At 40.9% G+C, this 16,744-nt stretch overlaps 1 pseudogene; it reads right to left on the bottom strand.

The window, feature by feature from the left end:
• Window positions 1-14,267: 14,267 nt before the first annotated feature.
• Window positions 14,268-16,209, bottom strand: LOC116099973 (annotated as a pseudogene).
• Between the last annotated feature and the right edge of the window lie 535 nt (window positions 16,210-16,744).

The following is a 16,744-nucleotide window of genomic DNA, read 5'->3' as shown; positions in this document are numbered from 1 at the left end:
ACTATATTTTGAGGGGACATTACAGACCTTAATACAACTCTAGATTCACCCTTAATACCAATACACCAGTGATTCTCTGTCCTCTCAGTCCTTATGGAACATCATCCTTGATCTACATATTCCATGTAACAATATAGAAATTACCATAGTTTTTCTCATCTTCATCTTGCTTACTCCTGTGGTTTGATTGAGAGTGGCCCCCATGGGCTCATATATTTGACTACCTGGTTCCCAGTTGTTGGAACTGTTTGGGAAGAACTAGGAGGTGTGGCCCAATTTGACATTCCTAGTTAGCTCTCTCTGCCTTGTTGTTGTGTCTCAAGAAAAAAGCTCAAAGCTACTGTCCCAGCAGCCATGCCCCTGTCATGATGGTCACAGACTCTAATTCTCCGAAACCGTGAGACCCCAATAAACTCTTCCTTTCTAGAAGTTTTCTTGGTCATGGTGTCTTATCACAGCAATAGAAAAAGTAACTAAGATCTTATCAAAAATGATTGTTCGGTTTTTCTGCTGAAACAGAACCTGGGCTTTTCATCTTTCCCTTCATAACTAGAGTTGGTGCCCCAACTCTTGCTTCTTTAAACCCATTTTTAATTAGTAGCTAGAATTTTTTTCCAAAAAGTTTTTTTTTTTTTAAAATAAGGTTATATCCCATCTTGAAATCCTGTTTGTTTCTCTCTCAGTGTGATAAGATCCAAAAATGTGGTCGACAAAGACCTGTACACAGCTTGTCCTACCTTTATTTTATAGCAGGATCGCATGCTCACAAGGCTTTGCATCTTGACTTCTGTTTCTTGAATGTCCTGGGCCTCTTTCCTTCTCCAGACCATGCTGAAGTGTGGCTTTCTGAGGAAGTGTGGTTAGAGGGGAGAATGTTTTGCTTTAGATCCCCATTCTCTCATTTCATAGTCTTCATTAGCTTCCTCTGCAAGAGTAACCCTATAAGCAAGTTTCACCCCCTTTTCTTCCACCAAGTTTGCTGCCAGGATGTCCAAACTCAATGTTTTTTAAGCTAGGCTTATAATATTATTTCATTACATATATGTGTGTTATCTTTTGCTGTTCCTTCCTTGGTCCTAAATCTCACCTTGCTTTATTATGTTAGCAACAACCAGTAAATTGTCTTGCTTATTTTCCTACTGTTCAGCCTCACTAATGTTAACCCTTTGTGATCAAAGGAACAAGCTATTCTATCATACACCCAAACACCAGGCACACGGTAGACCTTTTAATATATGGAACATGTAGAAATTGGCACATATATTATTAAATATTTATGTGACTTTGGGAAAATTCATTAACATTTTTTGATCTCATTTGCAACCCCTACTTAAGGTCAGTGGACACAATATGCTTTTGAGAGACTTAATTTTTTTTTAAATCAGTGATCACTTTTCTGTTTATTCTGTCAACAGAGTTTTTCAATAGCTCATCCTCAGCAATGTTTAAGCTCCTCCTTACTGGATTGTATAACATCAAGATATATTCTCAAGAGATGCTAAGGCTGTTATGACAATAACGCGTGCTTCTGTGCAGTTTATAGTAACACAAATGTGCTTGGTGACATGAAGCTGCCTATAGACATATTGCTGTGCTGTTGCCAGCACAGGCTTCTCATTTCCCCTGTGCTCCCCTGGTGTTTCCATTAGCTGTGTAATATAGTTTTCACCAGCTAAGTGATTAGCATCCAACTGTTCCTGTGTTAATGCTTGTGTTCAGTTCATTTAAAAAATTCCCTGTAAGAATTCTAGCTTCATTTAGGAACCCTTCATAGTTCAGAGATTTTCTAGACGTATATAAAAAAGATGGTCATTTGGCACAGAGATTTTTTTTTTTTGAAGATGGAACTAAGAATGTTTACAATTATGATTTTTTTGGGGGGGATTATATTGAAGTGCAAGCCACTGCTTAACAACTTAAGCACAAGAGCTACTTGAAGTCACAGTTAAATCACATCCAAAGTGAGGGGAGAAGCAAATTGATTTTACAGATGCTCAGTTGAAAGTGGCCACTTTATATTAGGTTAAGATAATCTAGGGCCAGGAAGGAAGAGTTGTTTTAGAATAGCCAAAAGTCAACACCTATTAGGAAGGCTGGGTATGTGGAGGGTTCTATTGCTTACATAAGGTATAATGGAGTGAGGTTGGCATGGTTGATACTAGAACATTTGTTTTTTTGTCCCCTCCCCCACTTCTTTCACTCTTTAATACAGAACTGGTTACCTTGTTCTAACTTGTGTTTTAATTTCTCTTATCAATTCCCTTATTACATATTTTATGCCACCTCTGACCCTATCAGCCGTCTCTTAGTTGAGACTCCATTTAATAGCATAAAAATACATACAGCAGGGTTTTACTCAGATACATTTGCATATTTATCAGTAATTCTCTGGGAATATTAGAATTGCCCTCAAGTCAAGTGTACACTACCCGTGGGCTTTATCATAGCATCATTTAAAGTATTTCTGCTACCCTAACATTACCTCTGCAGTTCAGCATTACCAGTGCAGTCTACCCAGTCCATGAGAAAACTTCCATATTTGTGTGCTTTTATCTTTCCAGAAAACTTCTAGGACAGAATTCTGAGCAATAGGCTTTCAAAAACAAAAGCAAAAAAACATTCCTATTTAGAGATACCTGGTCTACAGTGATGTGATACAGCATAGCCCAGTGTTGGAACACACACTGCTCATGGCCACACACTGACTCACTTCTTTGTGTTATTTCATCATTGGTAATTTGCTGAACTTCCAGGAACTCTGTTTTCCTACATCTATGAATAAAGATAATATGAACAATTACCTTGTGATATATCAAAGTTTGAGCATCAGCTTTTGCATTATGCTAGGGATATTGCAAACAGGAAAGTAGGTAAGTATCCATGGATAGAGGGAGGCATTCTTTGGGAAATCTTTATCTCTTTCTCTCAATTTTTCTATGACCCTAAAACTTCTTTGAAAATGGCCTTTAAAAGCTATTGATTGCTTGTAGCCTTTCATCTAGGAGTGGGGCCTTGTGAAAGTTCCCCTATCCACACTGGTGTGTCAACTGGTGTGGCTGTTGTACAGGCAGGTCTTGCTAGGTGACTATATTGTTGAGGTTTCCTGCATTCAGATTTTTCCCTGACGTATTTAGAAGACACTATCTGATAGCAGGTGTCCTGATCCCAAAAGTTTATCCCAAGTGGTCAGATCCAAACACATATACATATGAGCAACATTAGTGGACTCCGCAGGTTTTATATATATATATATACATGTGATTCCCCCCCCCCAACCCCTGCAGGTACAGGTGATCTCAGGGTGCGGAGGAGCTGGGGAGCAGGCTCTCAGGTGGCAGTGGTGAGTACGGCAGGTAAGGACAATCTCCTGGGAGACTGTTTCAGAGGACAGCTTTGCTGCCTGTGCCCTGGACTATTTGCCCATGGACTCCACCTGCCCTTGGAAGTTGGTGGTGAGTTGGTGCAGAGTCAACGACACAGACTCCAGGAGCAGGTGAGGAACACTACAGCAAGCTTGTCTGAATGTTGCTCCAAGCTCCTTTAATACCCTCCACCTGTGCCCCATTGGTCCCAAGAAAGGATCTCTTCTAAACAACCTGCACCAGCAATCCTTGGTCTCTCAGGCAGTCCTCAGTTAGGTCCTCCTGCTGGAGATGCTTTTGTGGCCGTATGTATGGCCCCATGTGTTTACGTAGAGGTGGCTCATTTTTTAGCTTGTTTATTGATATGGCAGGGCTAGTTTATATAGCTTGAGTTGTGGTGGAGGGGAGAAAACAAACCAAGGGAGAATATGCTGCAGTGGGAGCAGAGTCCTTCCAAGCATGTCAGCTAGATGAGCAGACCATTGGTTACATGGTTTCTGAGAAGCCAGTTTTCTGGCAGGGGAAACCGAAACCTAACTGGGTTTATCAAGGCATGCGGCCTTTGTCTCTATGGAGTTGAGTAGCTCAAGCCTGATTTAGGCAGGAAGCAGTACCACTCTTGCTGTGGCGCTTTCTGAGGGATATTTGGGGTGTGGCCAGTGCCTTATCTGCCTTGGGAACCCACTATGTGTTTGTGTGTGTGTGTGTGTGTGTGTGTGTGTGTATGTGTGTATGTAATATAACAGATAATTAAAGAATAGGTTATAGATTTGAGAGGGAGTTGGTGGGCATAGAAGAAATCAGAGGGGGCATAGGGATAGGTGGAAATTATGTAAATATTGTATCACATAAGAAATTCTAAAAAAATTAAAGAATACATGACCAAAAATATTCCTTTTAAAAAGCTTTTTATTGGTTCTTTGTGAAGCTTACGTCATGCACCCCAATCCCAGTCATCTCCTATCCCTGCGTATCTGCCCTCTGCCCTTGTATCCTCCCTTCCAAAAGAAAACAAAAAAATTAAAAAGTGAAAAAAAATTAAAATCAAACGTTAAACATCCTGCTATGGAAGCTAAGGCGTGTCATATAGTATATATACCCTTTTGCCCACAGAGCTTTACTTGTAAATGCTCACTAAGTGAGCTGTTGGCCTGGTTCAAGGCCTTTGACGTCTGCTATCAGTCCTGTATCCTCACTGGAGCTCCTATTGGATATTCTGCTGTTACCCTGTGTTGTGGAGTTCCTGCCGCTTTGGTTCTGCAGAACTGGCCCTGGCAATTCACAGATGGGGTAGATGTTGGGGCAGATCAACTCAAAGCCCTGGGTTTGAGCCTGGGTGGTAGCTGAGTAGCTTAGCCTGCCAGCTCTCCTGTGCCCACAAGCCAGCTCTACTATGCTGCCCAGATGAGGTTCTGGGGAGGAGGTCCTCTCCTGAGTGCCACAGCCTACAAATACTGGGGTCAGCTCTCCCAACTTTCCCAGGTAAGGAGTGAGTTCATCTTTAGCTCTTCTAAGTGCCAAAGCTGGTGAGGGGTGGAGCACGGCCCATGGATAATAACATGGCCTTAGGTAGCAGCCCAGACCAGGGTTTTGCATGGGCTTTGATGATAGCATGGGCCACAGGCATGAACACAGACAACCCCCTCCCTTGCTGCCACAGGGCCATGGACTCGGACATGCTCCTTGGTAGCTGCATTGGCCAGGACCTCACCATGGCCTCAGGTATCAGCAGAGGCTACTCACATCAGCTATTTCTCACCACCCTCAAGTCTCCAGTTCTGTCTCTCTTCATTGTGCATACACTGCTCTGCTTTCGTCTTTCTTCCATCTCTCTACCACTTATTTGCTCATTTTAGTGGCACCCTGGCCATCTGGGTGTCTTCTGCCCCATCCACGCCGTGTGGGGGCAGGCAGGGTTCATCTCTGATATTCTTAAAATTATATATCTTATTTTTATAATAATATGTACTATATTACATAGAATATATAATATACATTATGGAATATAATTTATTATATTTTAAATATACTGTATTATATATATATTGAGAGTCAAAGGAATTTTAATGTAAACTATCAGGGAAAACTAAGTTAAAAATTAGAAGATATTTTAATTGTCATTGACACACACTCAAACATCATGTATATTATTCTCTAAGTTGTTGATGTGTATAGATTCAAGATTTTTTAAGCTGGTGAATTAGATGCAACTTGGATTTTTATTTAAGAGGAACTCCTTAACAAATTGTGTGGCCCTCAATTTTAACTCAGTAATTCTACTAATTGGTTCATTAAGTATATAGTGAGCATCTGTAATATGCCAGGCTCTTAAAATTATATCCCAGTAAACAATACATAATATCTGGCCTTAGGAATTCCACAGCCTTCTGAAAAAGAATCAAATATTTGAACAAGAATTTAAATGTCTGAACAAGAAAAACTAATGTTTCCATGCAGTGCAAGGCTTAGAGTGAACAAAGATTTACTTAGGTGCCTTCTGACATAAAGGTGTATTGTTCCTATTATAATTGTTCATGTTTTATTATAACTTTGTTCTTTTGTCAGTTCAGGTTAATGACTCTCCCCTGCATAGTTCTAATATACTGAGTTCCACTGAAAGGTGCTAGGAACCTATTGGATGGTTTTCAGTAAATATCTGAGTTTTTAACATTCTAAATTTTTACCAGAACCAGTATGTAAAATCATACTGATTTAACAGTGAAAGAAATGAGGAAAGTGTAGCTTACTACATCTCATTATGGGGATAAAAACAAAATTACCACTTTTTTTTTTTTTATTCGAGACAGGGTTTCTCTGTATAGCCCTGGCTGTCCTGGAACTCTGTAGACCAGGCTGGTCTCGAACTCAGAAATCCACCTGCCTCTGCCTCCCAAGTGCTGGGATTAAAGGTGTGCACCACCATCGCCCAGCGATTTTGCAGTTTTTAAGTGGAGAACTTCTGTGGCATATAGTGTGTCTTTGTGAAATCCACTCCCCCATTCTCTCTCCTTTCCTTCCATCTCAGTCAACTCCTCCCCTATCCCCTGACACTTTTCCTTCCCGACTTCTTCTGCTTTTTAAAAACCCACCAAATCTACCTAGAGGAGTCTGTATGTTCATGGGCATATGGCCATCCACTGAAGCATGGGCAGCTTACAAGGTCATTTCCCTGAAGAAAACTGACTACCCTTCCAGCAGCAATCTCTTGCCAGTAGCTTCTAGGGATGAGATTTCATGAGTCCTCCTTCCACCCTTGCTGGGATTTTAGCTGGCTTGATGTCCTGCAGGTCTCTGTCTACACTTAAAGCCCCTGTGACTTATGTCATATCCAAGCAATGATGTTTCACTGCAGATGTCCATCACGTTCATCTCTAACAATCTTTCTGCACCCCCTCCCCCGTCTCCAGTGATGATTGCAGAGCCTTGTTGGGGAGAGAGTGAGGTAGATTTCCCATTTAGAGCTAAACAGTACCAAGTCTCCTAGTCTTGGCACAGTGGTGGGTCTCCATATTAATTTTCATCTACTGAAAAAAGAAAATTCTCTTCTCAGGGTTGAAAGGTGCACAAATAGACAGGCATGAAGACAAGAACGTAGGGGGGAATTTCATTCCATGTTTCATTAGCAGAGTAAATAGTGTTAGGTGCTCTCCTATGGCCTATGACCTAGCCTGTCACAAGGTTTTGGCCCAGTTAACAGTACTGCATATGAATTCCATTTTGCAGCATAGGCTTTAAGTACAATCAGAAATTGGTTCTTTCCATAACCTTTTTGCCATTATTGCACCAGTGGGTATATTTTGGTGGGTCAGTTATTATTGCAGCTCACAGGATTCACACCTGGGGAAGATTGTTGGGTAGTTTTCTCTCCCAATAGCCCAAATAGAAGTTTTTGGTGCTATGAGAGCTAGGCAGTATCTAGAAAATGAAGATAAGACCCTACTGACCAGGACACCACATACCAAAGTCATTGAACATGTAGTAATCAAGCTGGTACTGACTTTGAATTTGCATCATAAACATAGGTTGCCTTTTGTGATTCATGTACAAGGAACAATTTGTGTAAAATAAGTATTACTGATGTACCCATTACCTTAATACAGCTGTTTTCATCCATAAGTGACGTTTTTATTTTTCAGCATACAGGAGCTGTGATTAGGTAAGAATAATAGATTTAAGCATTTCACCTTCTACTCACTGTGTTTATGTGCTTATTGAGTAAGATTATAGATTGGATTTCCTATATTATATGAATTATTAGTTTTTATGAGAAAAATATTATAGGTTTAAAAAGCATCTAGTAGGAAGCCAGTGTTTTGATCATTTTTATGCCTCATTTTATAGTTCTTGTCTTTGTTGCTGTGAAGAGATATCATGACCAAGGCAATGCTTAGAAAAGACAGCATTTAATTGGAGCTGGCTTACAGTTTTGGAGGTTTAGTCCATCATCATCATGGCAAGAAGCATGGCAGCATACTGGCTGACGTGGCACTGGAGCATGAAGCTGAGAATTCTATATCTTGATGCACAGAAGGAGACTGTGCGTCACACTGGGCATAGCTTGAGCATAGGAGACCTCAAAGCCAGCCCAACAGTGACACACGTCCTCCAACAAGAAGACACCTACTCCAACAAGGCCACACCTCCTTATAGTGCCATTCCCTATGGACCAAGCATTCAAACACACGAGTCTATGGTGGTGGTGGTGGGGCATTCCTATTCAAAGCACCACAGTTCTCTTCCAGTTCCTTACCCATTACTATAATAACACATTAGTTTTGAGCCATATAGTATTGGAAAAAAGTTGTAGCTTTCCTTATCTGAACACTGGATTCAAGGCGCTGGCACCCAGATTCCTCAGCACTGGCACTTAAATCCAGGATCTGCTATGTGTTGCAAGTGCTTAACTGCCAAGGTACATCTCCTTTGGAATTTTAATATAGGATTTTACTACATTCATTTTTCAGTTCACTCTTAAAGTCTTGAAGTTCCCATGAAGCACAAGCTAGACTCTAATTTGTGACCCTTCTGCTACCACTCTGAAGTACTGGGATTAACTTTACTGGGATACATTACTAAGTTTAATTCTTATGTTTTTAGAAAACTTGGTATCTTGTGACATATCATATTTGCCTAATATCCTTTGCCATCAGCTCAATCCAGACCATCCTAACATCTTAGCACCAACGTTATAAATTCCATACACATCATTTTTTTTTATTAGATTCAGTGTATCTGGTTTTATGTAGAGGTCCTTGGTCCACTTGGACTGGAAAATTGTGTAGTGTGATAAATATGGACCAGTTTGCACTCTTCTACATGTGGACTTCCGGTTAGACCAGCACCATTTATTGAAGATGCATTCTTTTTTCCACTGTATGTTTTTGGCTTCTTTGTCAAAAATAAAGTGTCCATAGGTGCGTAGGTTTATTTGTTGGTCTTCAATTCTATTCTATTCATCTACCCATTTGTCTCTGTACTTTTTATCACTGTTGCTCTGTAGTAGTGCTTGAGGTCATTGATGGTGATTCCCACAGAAGATCTTCTCTTGTTGAGAATTGTTTTGGATATCCTGGATGTTTTGTTTTTCCAAATGAAGTTGAGAATTGCTCTTTCCATGTCTGTGAAGCATTATGTTGGAATTATGATGGGGATTGTGCTGAATCTGTAGATTGCTTCCAGTAGGGGGGCCATTTTTACTACCTTACTATTACCAATCCATGAATATGGGAGATCTTTTCATTTTCTGAAGTCTTCTTCAATTTCTTTCTTCAGAGACTTGAAGTTCTTGTCACACATATTTTTCACTTGTTTTTTTTTATTGGATATTTTCTTTATTTACATTTCAAATTTTATTCCCTTTCCTGGTTTCCCTCCCTCCCCTGCTTCAATGAGGGTATTCCTCCACCACCCACCCACTTCCACCTCCCCACCCTTGATTTTCCTACACTGGGGCATCTATTGAGCCATCATAGGACCAAGGACCTCTCCTCCCATTGAGGCATGACAAGGCCATCCTCTGCTACATATGCAGCTGGAGCCATGTATTGATGGCTTAGTTGATGGCTTAGTCCCTGGGAGTTCTGGGGGATCTGGTTGGTTGATATTGTTTTTTTCCTATGGGGTTGCAAACCCCTTCAACTCCTTTAGTCCCTTCTCTAACTCCTCTGTTGAGGACACCACGCTCAGTCCAATTCTAATATCCACCTCTGTATTTGTAAGGCTCTGGCAAGGCCTCTCAGGAGACAGCCATATCAGGCTGCTTTCAGCATGCACTCCTTGGCATCCACGATAGTATCTTAGGTTTGGTAACTGTATATGGGATGAATCCCATGGAACGGTCTCTGGATGGCCTTTCCTTCAGTCTCTCTAGCACACTTTAAAGCCAGGTAAAATTGTGCTTTGTAAAGATAAAGGAAAGTAGAGGTGGATTTTGTTATGATCTGAATCTGGGGTCACAGGACTCTAAGTGGCAGTGACCTTCAGGATCATGAGACACCAAGCCTCTCATGTTGAGTGCGAATCTACTCTCATCTGTTTCGGTGTGTCATTCGATAGGTGTATCACTACTTGCACTGTGGTCTAATTTTGTGGACTAACTCCTAATTTTTTTGCCTTAATTATCAAGAAGTGAATTTTCTTTTATCATCTTTCCATTGTTGTCAATATGGAGAATTCACACATACAGATTTAAAGAGTATAGAAAAAAATCATATTCATATTGATTTTTAGTGTCTTGCCTCCATTTTATCATGAGCCATTTTGTCCTCAACACTGTGGGTTCTTTAGGGTACTATCATGCTTAAGAAGTAAGCTTGTAATGATTTTCTCTCTAATTAGCTAACTCTAAGACTAAATTACATATGAATCAGCAATCTGTCATAAATACATTAAGATTATTATCTGGTGAGAGCTATCAATTTTATTTCTGTCTCTGATTTATTAGTCTCCCACTTGTTTATATAACAAATTCAGCAGGAGTAATTATGTACAAAGAAAATGATTCTGTCACTTTAAATAAACTGTTCAGCAACTAAAACATCAGGACCATAATTAAAGGCATCACTCACAGCTTCCAATTTTAACACATAAAGGAGAAGGACATGATTAGACTTTAACGTACTGGCTTTTGTTTTAACATTATTATGGTTTGATTTTGCTCTGCATGTGCTGGTTTTAAAACACCACAATATGTTACTAAACATCCTTAATTCTCTATGGCAGAGTTGTCATGCATCAGTGCACGACAACTTATTTCTGCCATCAAGCTTTCCGTTTACAATCTTGTCCCAGGATGCAAGCCTGGTTCCTGTTCCAGCCTGGAATGCACAAACTCTTCAGGGCAGCTGAGGTAAATTCCCAGGCTAATAACTCCCTCCTTGCAGCTGGGTGATATCAGAAAGTATCACAATGCAGTCAGTAGTGTTTTACAGTAAATACCATTAGAATAACCCATGGGATTTAAGGCATTCATTTGGGGCTCTGAATTAATGTGCACATATCCTTCTGTCAAAGGCTCACCCACACCTTGAATCACTCTCATACCTACTATTAACCAAAAAATGCACTAACCTCTCAAGCAAATTACCCACTTGACACCTTGGTTTAGTGTGCCTGAAGAGAAATAGGAGAACATCAGAAAATTCATGGCCTGGGTTGAATGTCTGAGTTGTTGTATTTGAGTTTCCTCTCCTGAAGTGCAAAATGCAAATACTATTATCCAACTATGAGGCTCTGAGGTTTGTGGCCCTCTAAGAGTGTGACCCTAGTTTGGGTCAAATGTGATAATGATGTTAACCATGATTACTATCTGCCCTTGTAGCCTGCTGTGTTCTAAAATTATGCCTATATCCAGAAGTATCACCCATTGTCCTGCCATGGTATTTGACATGTGCTTCACAGAAGCATTCCTTTAAATTTTTTTTTTCTCAGTGAAGCATATCTGATGCCTTTTAAAGCAAGCAGCTTCCTGGGTTTCACCTGTGGCCTTATGCAGTTAGAATCTGTAAGCTGGGACTCAAGCACCTGACTGTGAGCAAGATTTCTTGACAACATTTAGGCACACTCAAGTAAAGAGCACTCCAAGGAGGCACTGAGGCCTCTGTCAAAGTATTTGTGCTTTGATGGGTGACATGGGCCAGTGCTTTAGCACCTAACAAAGTTTTGCTAGTGGATATTATAGACTTTTTTTTAAAAATGTTATTGGGAACAAGAAATAGGCATCAAATAATAAAATATACAAAAAGGGTGGGGTAGGATAATCAGAGGGTTAGCAGAGAGATAGAGCAAGACAGAGAACTCCTGCTACGACCACAATTGAATCCTAATACTAGCTGCTCATTACAAGTTCAGCTTAGTCATAAATTACAATCCTTGGGGAAATAATGTGAGAGTAGATATAATAGAGATGAGGAGAGTGGGCTCTGAAAGATGCTCTTAGGAGTGTGACCCAAGCAAGTCACAAACTCTCTGAATGTCACTGTCCTCATCCCCAATGGTGAATTTATAATTGAAACGCAAAGAGTTGTTGATAGATTGCACAAGCTGGGCAAGGAAGCTTCCCGAGAGGAGAACTGAGGATCCAAAAGGGTTCTTATTGTTATCCACTGGAGCCTAAGCTCTATAGTGTCTACTTAGAGTGATCACATAAAGGTTCGGATGTTACCAACTCCATGTGTCCACTGTCAAGTACATCAGTATTCTCTCAGTATATGAAAGCCAGAAATTTGGGAGTCATCTTAAGAACTGTCTTTTCATTGCTCATTGGTCCAAACAATTATCAGGTATATATAGTTGAAGTTTGTAAATATTGTCTGATTTCCAATCTGTTTCTTGTTTGCTACTACTTTTTAAAAATTAATTGGTTATTTTATTCATTTACATTTCAATTTTTGTCCCCCTTCCTGGTCTCCCCTCAGCAAACTCCCATCCCACCCCCGGCCTTTGCCTCTAAGAGTGGTGTGCTTCTGCACCCACCTTACCCACTCCTGCCTCACCCCTCTAGCAAACCCTATGCTGGGGCAACAAGCCTCCAAGGAACAAGGGCCTCTCCTCCCATTGATGGCCAGATAAGGCAGTCCTCTGCTATATATGTAGCTGGAGCTATGAACCATTCATGTACTCTTTGGTTGGTGGTTTAGTCCTTGAGAGCTCTCTGGTGGGGTCCACTTATTTGATATTGTTCTTCTTATGGGATTACAATCTCCTTCATTTCCTTCATTCCTTCCCCTAACTATTCTATTGGGGTTTCAGGACTCAGACTGATGGTAGGCTGTGAGTATCTGCATCTGTCTTAGTCAGATGCTGGCAGAGCCTCTCAAAGGACAGTCATACTAGCTAGGCTTCTGTCTAGGGCACTTCTTGGCATCAGCCATAGTGTCTGGGTTTGGTGTCTGCAGATGAGATGGATTCCCAAGGTGGTCATCTCTGGATGGCCTTTTCTTTTGTGTCTGCTCCATTTTTTCCCCCTGTATTTCCTTTAGACAGGAACAATTCTGGGCTAAAAATTGTTTACTACTTCTAACCAGTCAACCCACTTTCATTCTTGTTATATTGAACCTATTATGTTGTTTTCCACTGATCCCTCCAAAATATATGTTTGATCACATCACTCATGTAAGATGATCAAAAGGGCAGAGTAGGAATTCTTTAGTCTTGTACAAAATGGTGTCATGGCCAAATCAGAATTCTGTTCCCTGTCATGGCTTAAGCATGAGATATTCAGATGTACAACTAGAGGTTGCTTTGTGTTGTAATTATCCATTCTCTCCTTCACCCCAGGCCATGGCTTTTCTGTGTTCAGCATTAACTCCCAAGGCCATAGCTCCATTCCCTCCCTACCTCAGTAGCCCACCCACCTGGAACACCTATCATTCTTCCAGATGTAGTTCAAGCAGAAGCCTCTGAGGTCTGAGTAGAGCTGGTTCTACTTCTGTGTTGCCATCCCCTAGTGGGGGCTGATTTCCATCTGCACCTGATTCTGTGAAGAGCAGAGATTCCTTCATATATTTCAGTATCCTAAAAAAATAAAAGATTTGTTAACTTATTTTTGACACACTTTTGTATCTTGTCTAATTTAGATTAAAATGATTTCCCCTGAGTTATTAATCTGATTCTTGAATTTATCCAACTCATCCAGATATGTCTATGATCTCTAACCCAAGTAAACCTCAAAGCCAGTTTACCTTTTACTGATAGTCTCAGATCCTATTCTGGGATCTACTTCTTATAGACTCATGTGTGCTGACCAAGTTTTATTAAGTGCAAGAGGAGGGATGTCCCAGTGTGTTAGGAAATCCAGGAATAGACTACAGAGCATGGGCACATGCTCTTTGCTTATGGCTGACAAACTCCTTAGTAGTTGGCAAAATTCTGCATGATGATGGCAGAGAAAGTGGGTCACATGAATGAGGCGTTTGCTCAGCACTTGTGGAACACAGGATGTCCTTTCTTCTTTGGGACATTTGAATCAGATTGCTCACCACTAATCAGAATATACTGAACTCTGGGAATTTTCCCAAATTCAAAACTTCCCTGAGCGTGGCCACACTGCCTTAGATGGAGCATTCTATAACTTGCCTCCAAAGACAGGCCACAATCAAAATGCAGGTGCACTGAAAACATTTGCAAAACTAACTTTATGTGTAAAGTATACATGAGGCATAAGTTAATGTTGTGTGTAGACTTGGATCCCATACCCAGGACATCTCATCATATATATACAAATTTTAAAAATCCGAATCACTTCTGACATCAAGCATTTTGGCTAGGAGATGGTTGTTCTGTGTGGCACTGAGAGCAGGCCTCTGTGTTTTCCTCTCTGGCCCTGAGAGCCTTCATGTTTCAACAGTGTTTTCTTGGGATGCGCAGGAGTGGGTGCATATGCCAGGACTAATTGTTGCTGCAGAATCAGCTCATGCAGCAGATGCCTGGCACCTGCTCAATCCATCCAGAAACATTTGCAGTGGGCAGTGAAGGGGGCCCAATTCATCATACTCCTGTTTGCTGATCCACACCTGCTGGAAGGTGGACAGCAGGTCCAGGATGGAGCCACCAATCCATGGGGAACAGTGATCTTAATCTTCATGGTGCTACATGCTTGGGCTGTGTTCTCCTGCATCCTCTCATCAATGCCTGGATACGCAGTGGTACCACCAGACAGCACTGTATTGGCATACAGGTCCTTGCAGATGTACATATCATACTTCATGATGGAGTTGAAGGTAGATCTCATGGATGTCATAGGACTCTGTGTCCAGAAGGAAGGCTGTGAGAGAACCTCTGGAAACCAGAAGCACTCATTGCCCATGGTGATCACCTGCCCATCAGGTAGCTCCTAGCTCTTCTCCAAGGAGAAGGAATGCCTCAATAGACATTTCTTGCTCAAAATCTAGGGCAACATAGCACGACTTCTCTTTAATGTCACACAATTTCCTGCTCAGTTGTGGTGGTAAAGCTGTAGCCCTATCAGCTGTCATCAGGATCTTCATAAGGTAGTCGGTTAGGTCCTGGCCAGCCAGGTCCACATGCAAGAGGGCATGGGGAAGGGTTTAGCCCTTGTAGATGGGCACTGTGTGACCCCATCACCAGAGTCCATGACAATGCCGGTGGTGTGCCCAGATGCATACAAGGACAGTATCACCTGAATGGCCACACATATGGCTAGGGTATTGAAGGTTACAAATATTATGTGCATCATCTTCTGTTAGATTTGGAGTTCAGGGGGAAAATTGATGAGAAGTACCAGGTGCTTCTCAGGGGCCACATACAGTTTGTTGTAGAAGGTATGGAACCAGATCTTCTCCATGTTATCCCAGTTGGTGACAATGCCATACTTGTTAGGATACTTCAGGCTCAAGGATATCTCTCTTGCTCTGGGCTTTGTCACCTATGTAGGAGTCTTTCTAGCTTATGTCTACCATAATGCTCTGGTATCAGGGGTTCTTGATGATGGAAGGAAACACAGCCCTGGGGGGTGGCACTGACAAGAAAGCCAGCTTTGCACATGCCAGAGCCATTGTCAAAGATGAGTGTGGCAATTTCTTCATCCTTTGCAATCAGTGAAAGATAGGGCAGCAGAGGAGCAAAAGCACAGGACAGGCTGGTGGCAGTGTGGGAGCATTTCTAGCTTTTTAAAATAGTTCTAATGGAAGTCCTTCTTGGCAAAAAACTACTTCTTTTGGCATTTATTTTTCAGTGCAGATGTCAGATAATTTTCCTGCTATATAAAGGTTTCTTGTACTTATGTTAAATCCTGTGTCTTTGATTCATTCAAACCAGCCCTTAGTGCTGGCAACTTGGTATGTGCTTTTAGTTTTAAAAGCTGGTTCTTGGTCATTTACCCCCATTCTTTAGCCCCTTTCTGCAGGTTGTCTTTTCTCCACAGGATCTTTTAAAATCTCTGTGTTTTATGGGCCTTAATGGTGGAGGTATTAATGGTGATTATATTAATTTACCAACGTTGCCATGGAAAAGTACCCCACAATGGATGGTTGAAAATAATAGAAATTTGTAGCAAAATTTCAGGAGCCAGAACTTCAAAATTAGAGTTTCTGTCAAGTCATGATCTTTCTAGGGGCTTTTTCCTTTTGCCTTTTAAAAAAAGATTATATTTAACTGACAAATAAGAATTGTATATATTAGCCAGGCATAATGGCACCGTCCTTTAATCCCAGTACTTGAGAGGCAGAGACAGGTAAATCTTTCAGTTCGAGTCTAGCCTTCTCTACAGAACAAGTTGTAAGACAGCAAGGGCTATAGAGAGAACCCTGCCCCCCAACTGTATATATTTACATGGTACAACTGGGTGTTTTGAAATGGATAAATAGGCTTAGTATATAAATTACCTCATGCATAATTTTTGTGAGTTATTCCAAGATACAAGGATTGCTGTTGATTATACTTTTAATGTGGTACAAAAGATTTTTGCACTTATTTTTGAAATTTTGTGCCCTTTAAACATTGTCCCCAACTCCTCTGCCCAGCCCCTGGCTATAACCACGATATGCTTGGGTACAATCAGTTAAACTTTTAAAGATTTTGTGTACATCCAAGACCATTCCCCATGCATTTACATGCCTGGCTTACTTCACTCATCATCATGTCATCCAGATTTATTCATAATATTAAAAATTAAAATTTATCTCTCCTTTGTAAATATTTGCTTTTATTTTTAAATTGTGTGTATGTTTTTTTTATACATGTGTACATATGAGTGCAAGTACTCACAAAATCCAGAAGAGAACACTGAGTGCCATAGATGGGGAGTTACAGGCAGTTGGGTGCTTTTCAGCATGGATGCCAAGCACTGAACTTGGGTCCTCTGCAAGAGAAACAAGCCCTTTTATTTTCAGGTACATATTTCCAACCTGAGAAAGGATAGCTTG

Source organism: Mastomys coucha, unplaced genomic scaffold (assembly GCF_008632895.1).
Source record: "Mastomys coucha isolate ucsf_1 unplaced genomic scaffold, UCSF_Mcou_1 pScaffold20, whole genome shotgun sequence".
Classification (NCBI taxonomy): Eukaryota; Metazoa; Chordata; class Mammalia; order Rodentia; family Muridae; genus Mastomys; species Mastomys coucha.
The sequence above is the reverse complement of the archived record's forward strand: the minus strand, read 5'-3'. Positions and strand labels throughout refer to the sequence as shown.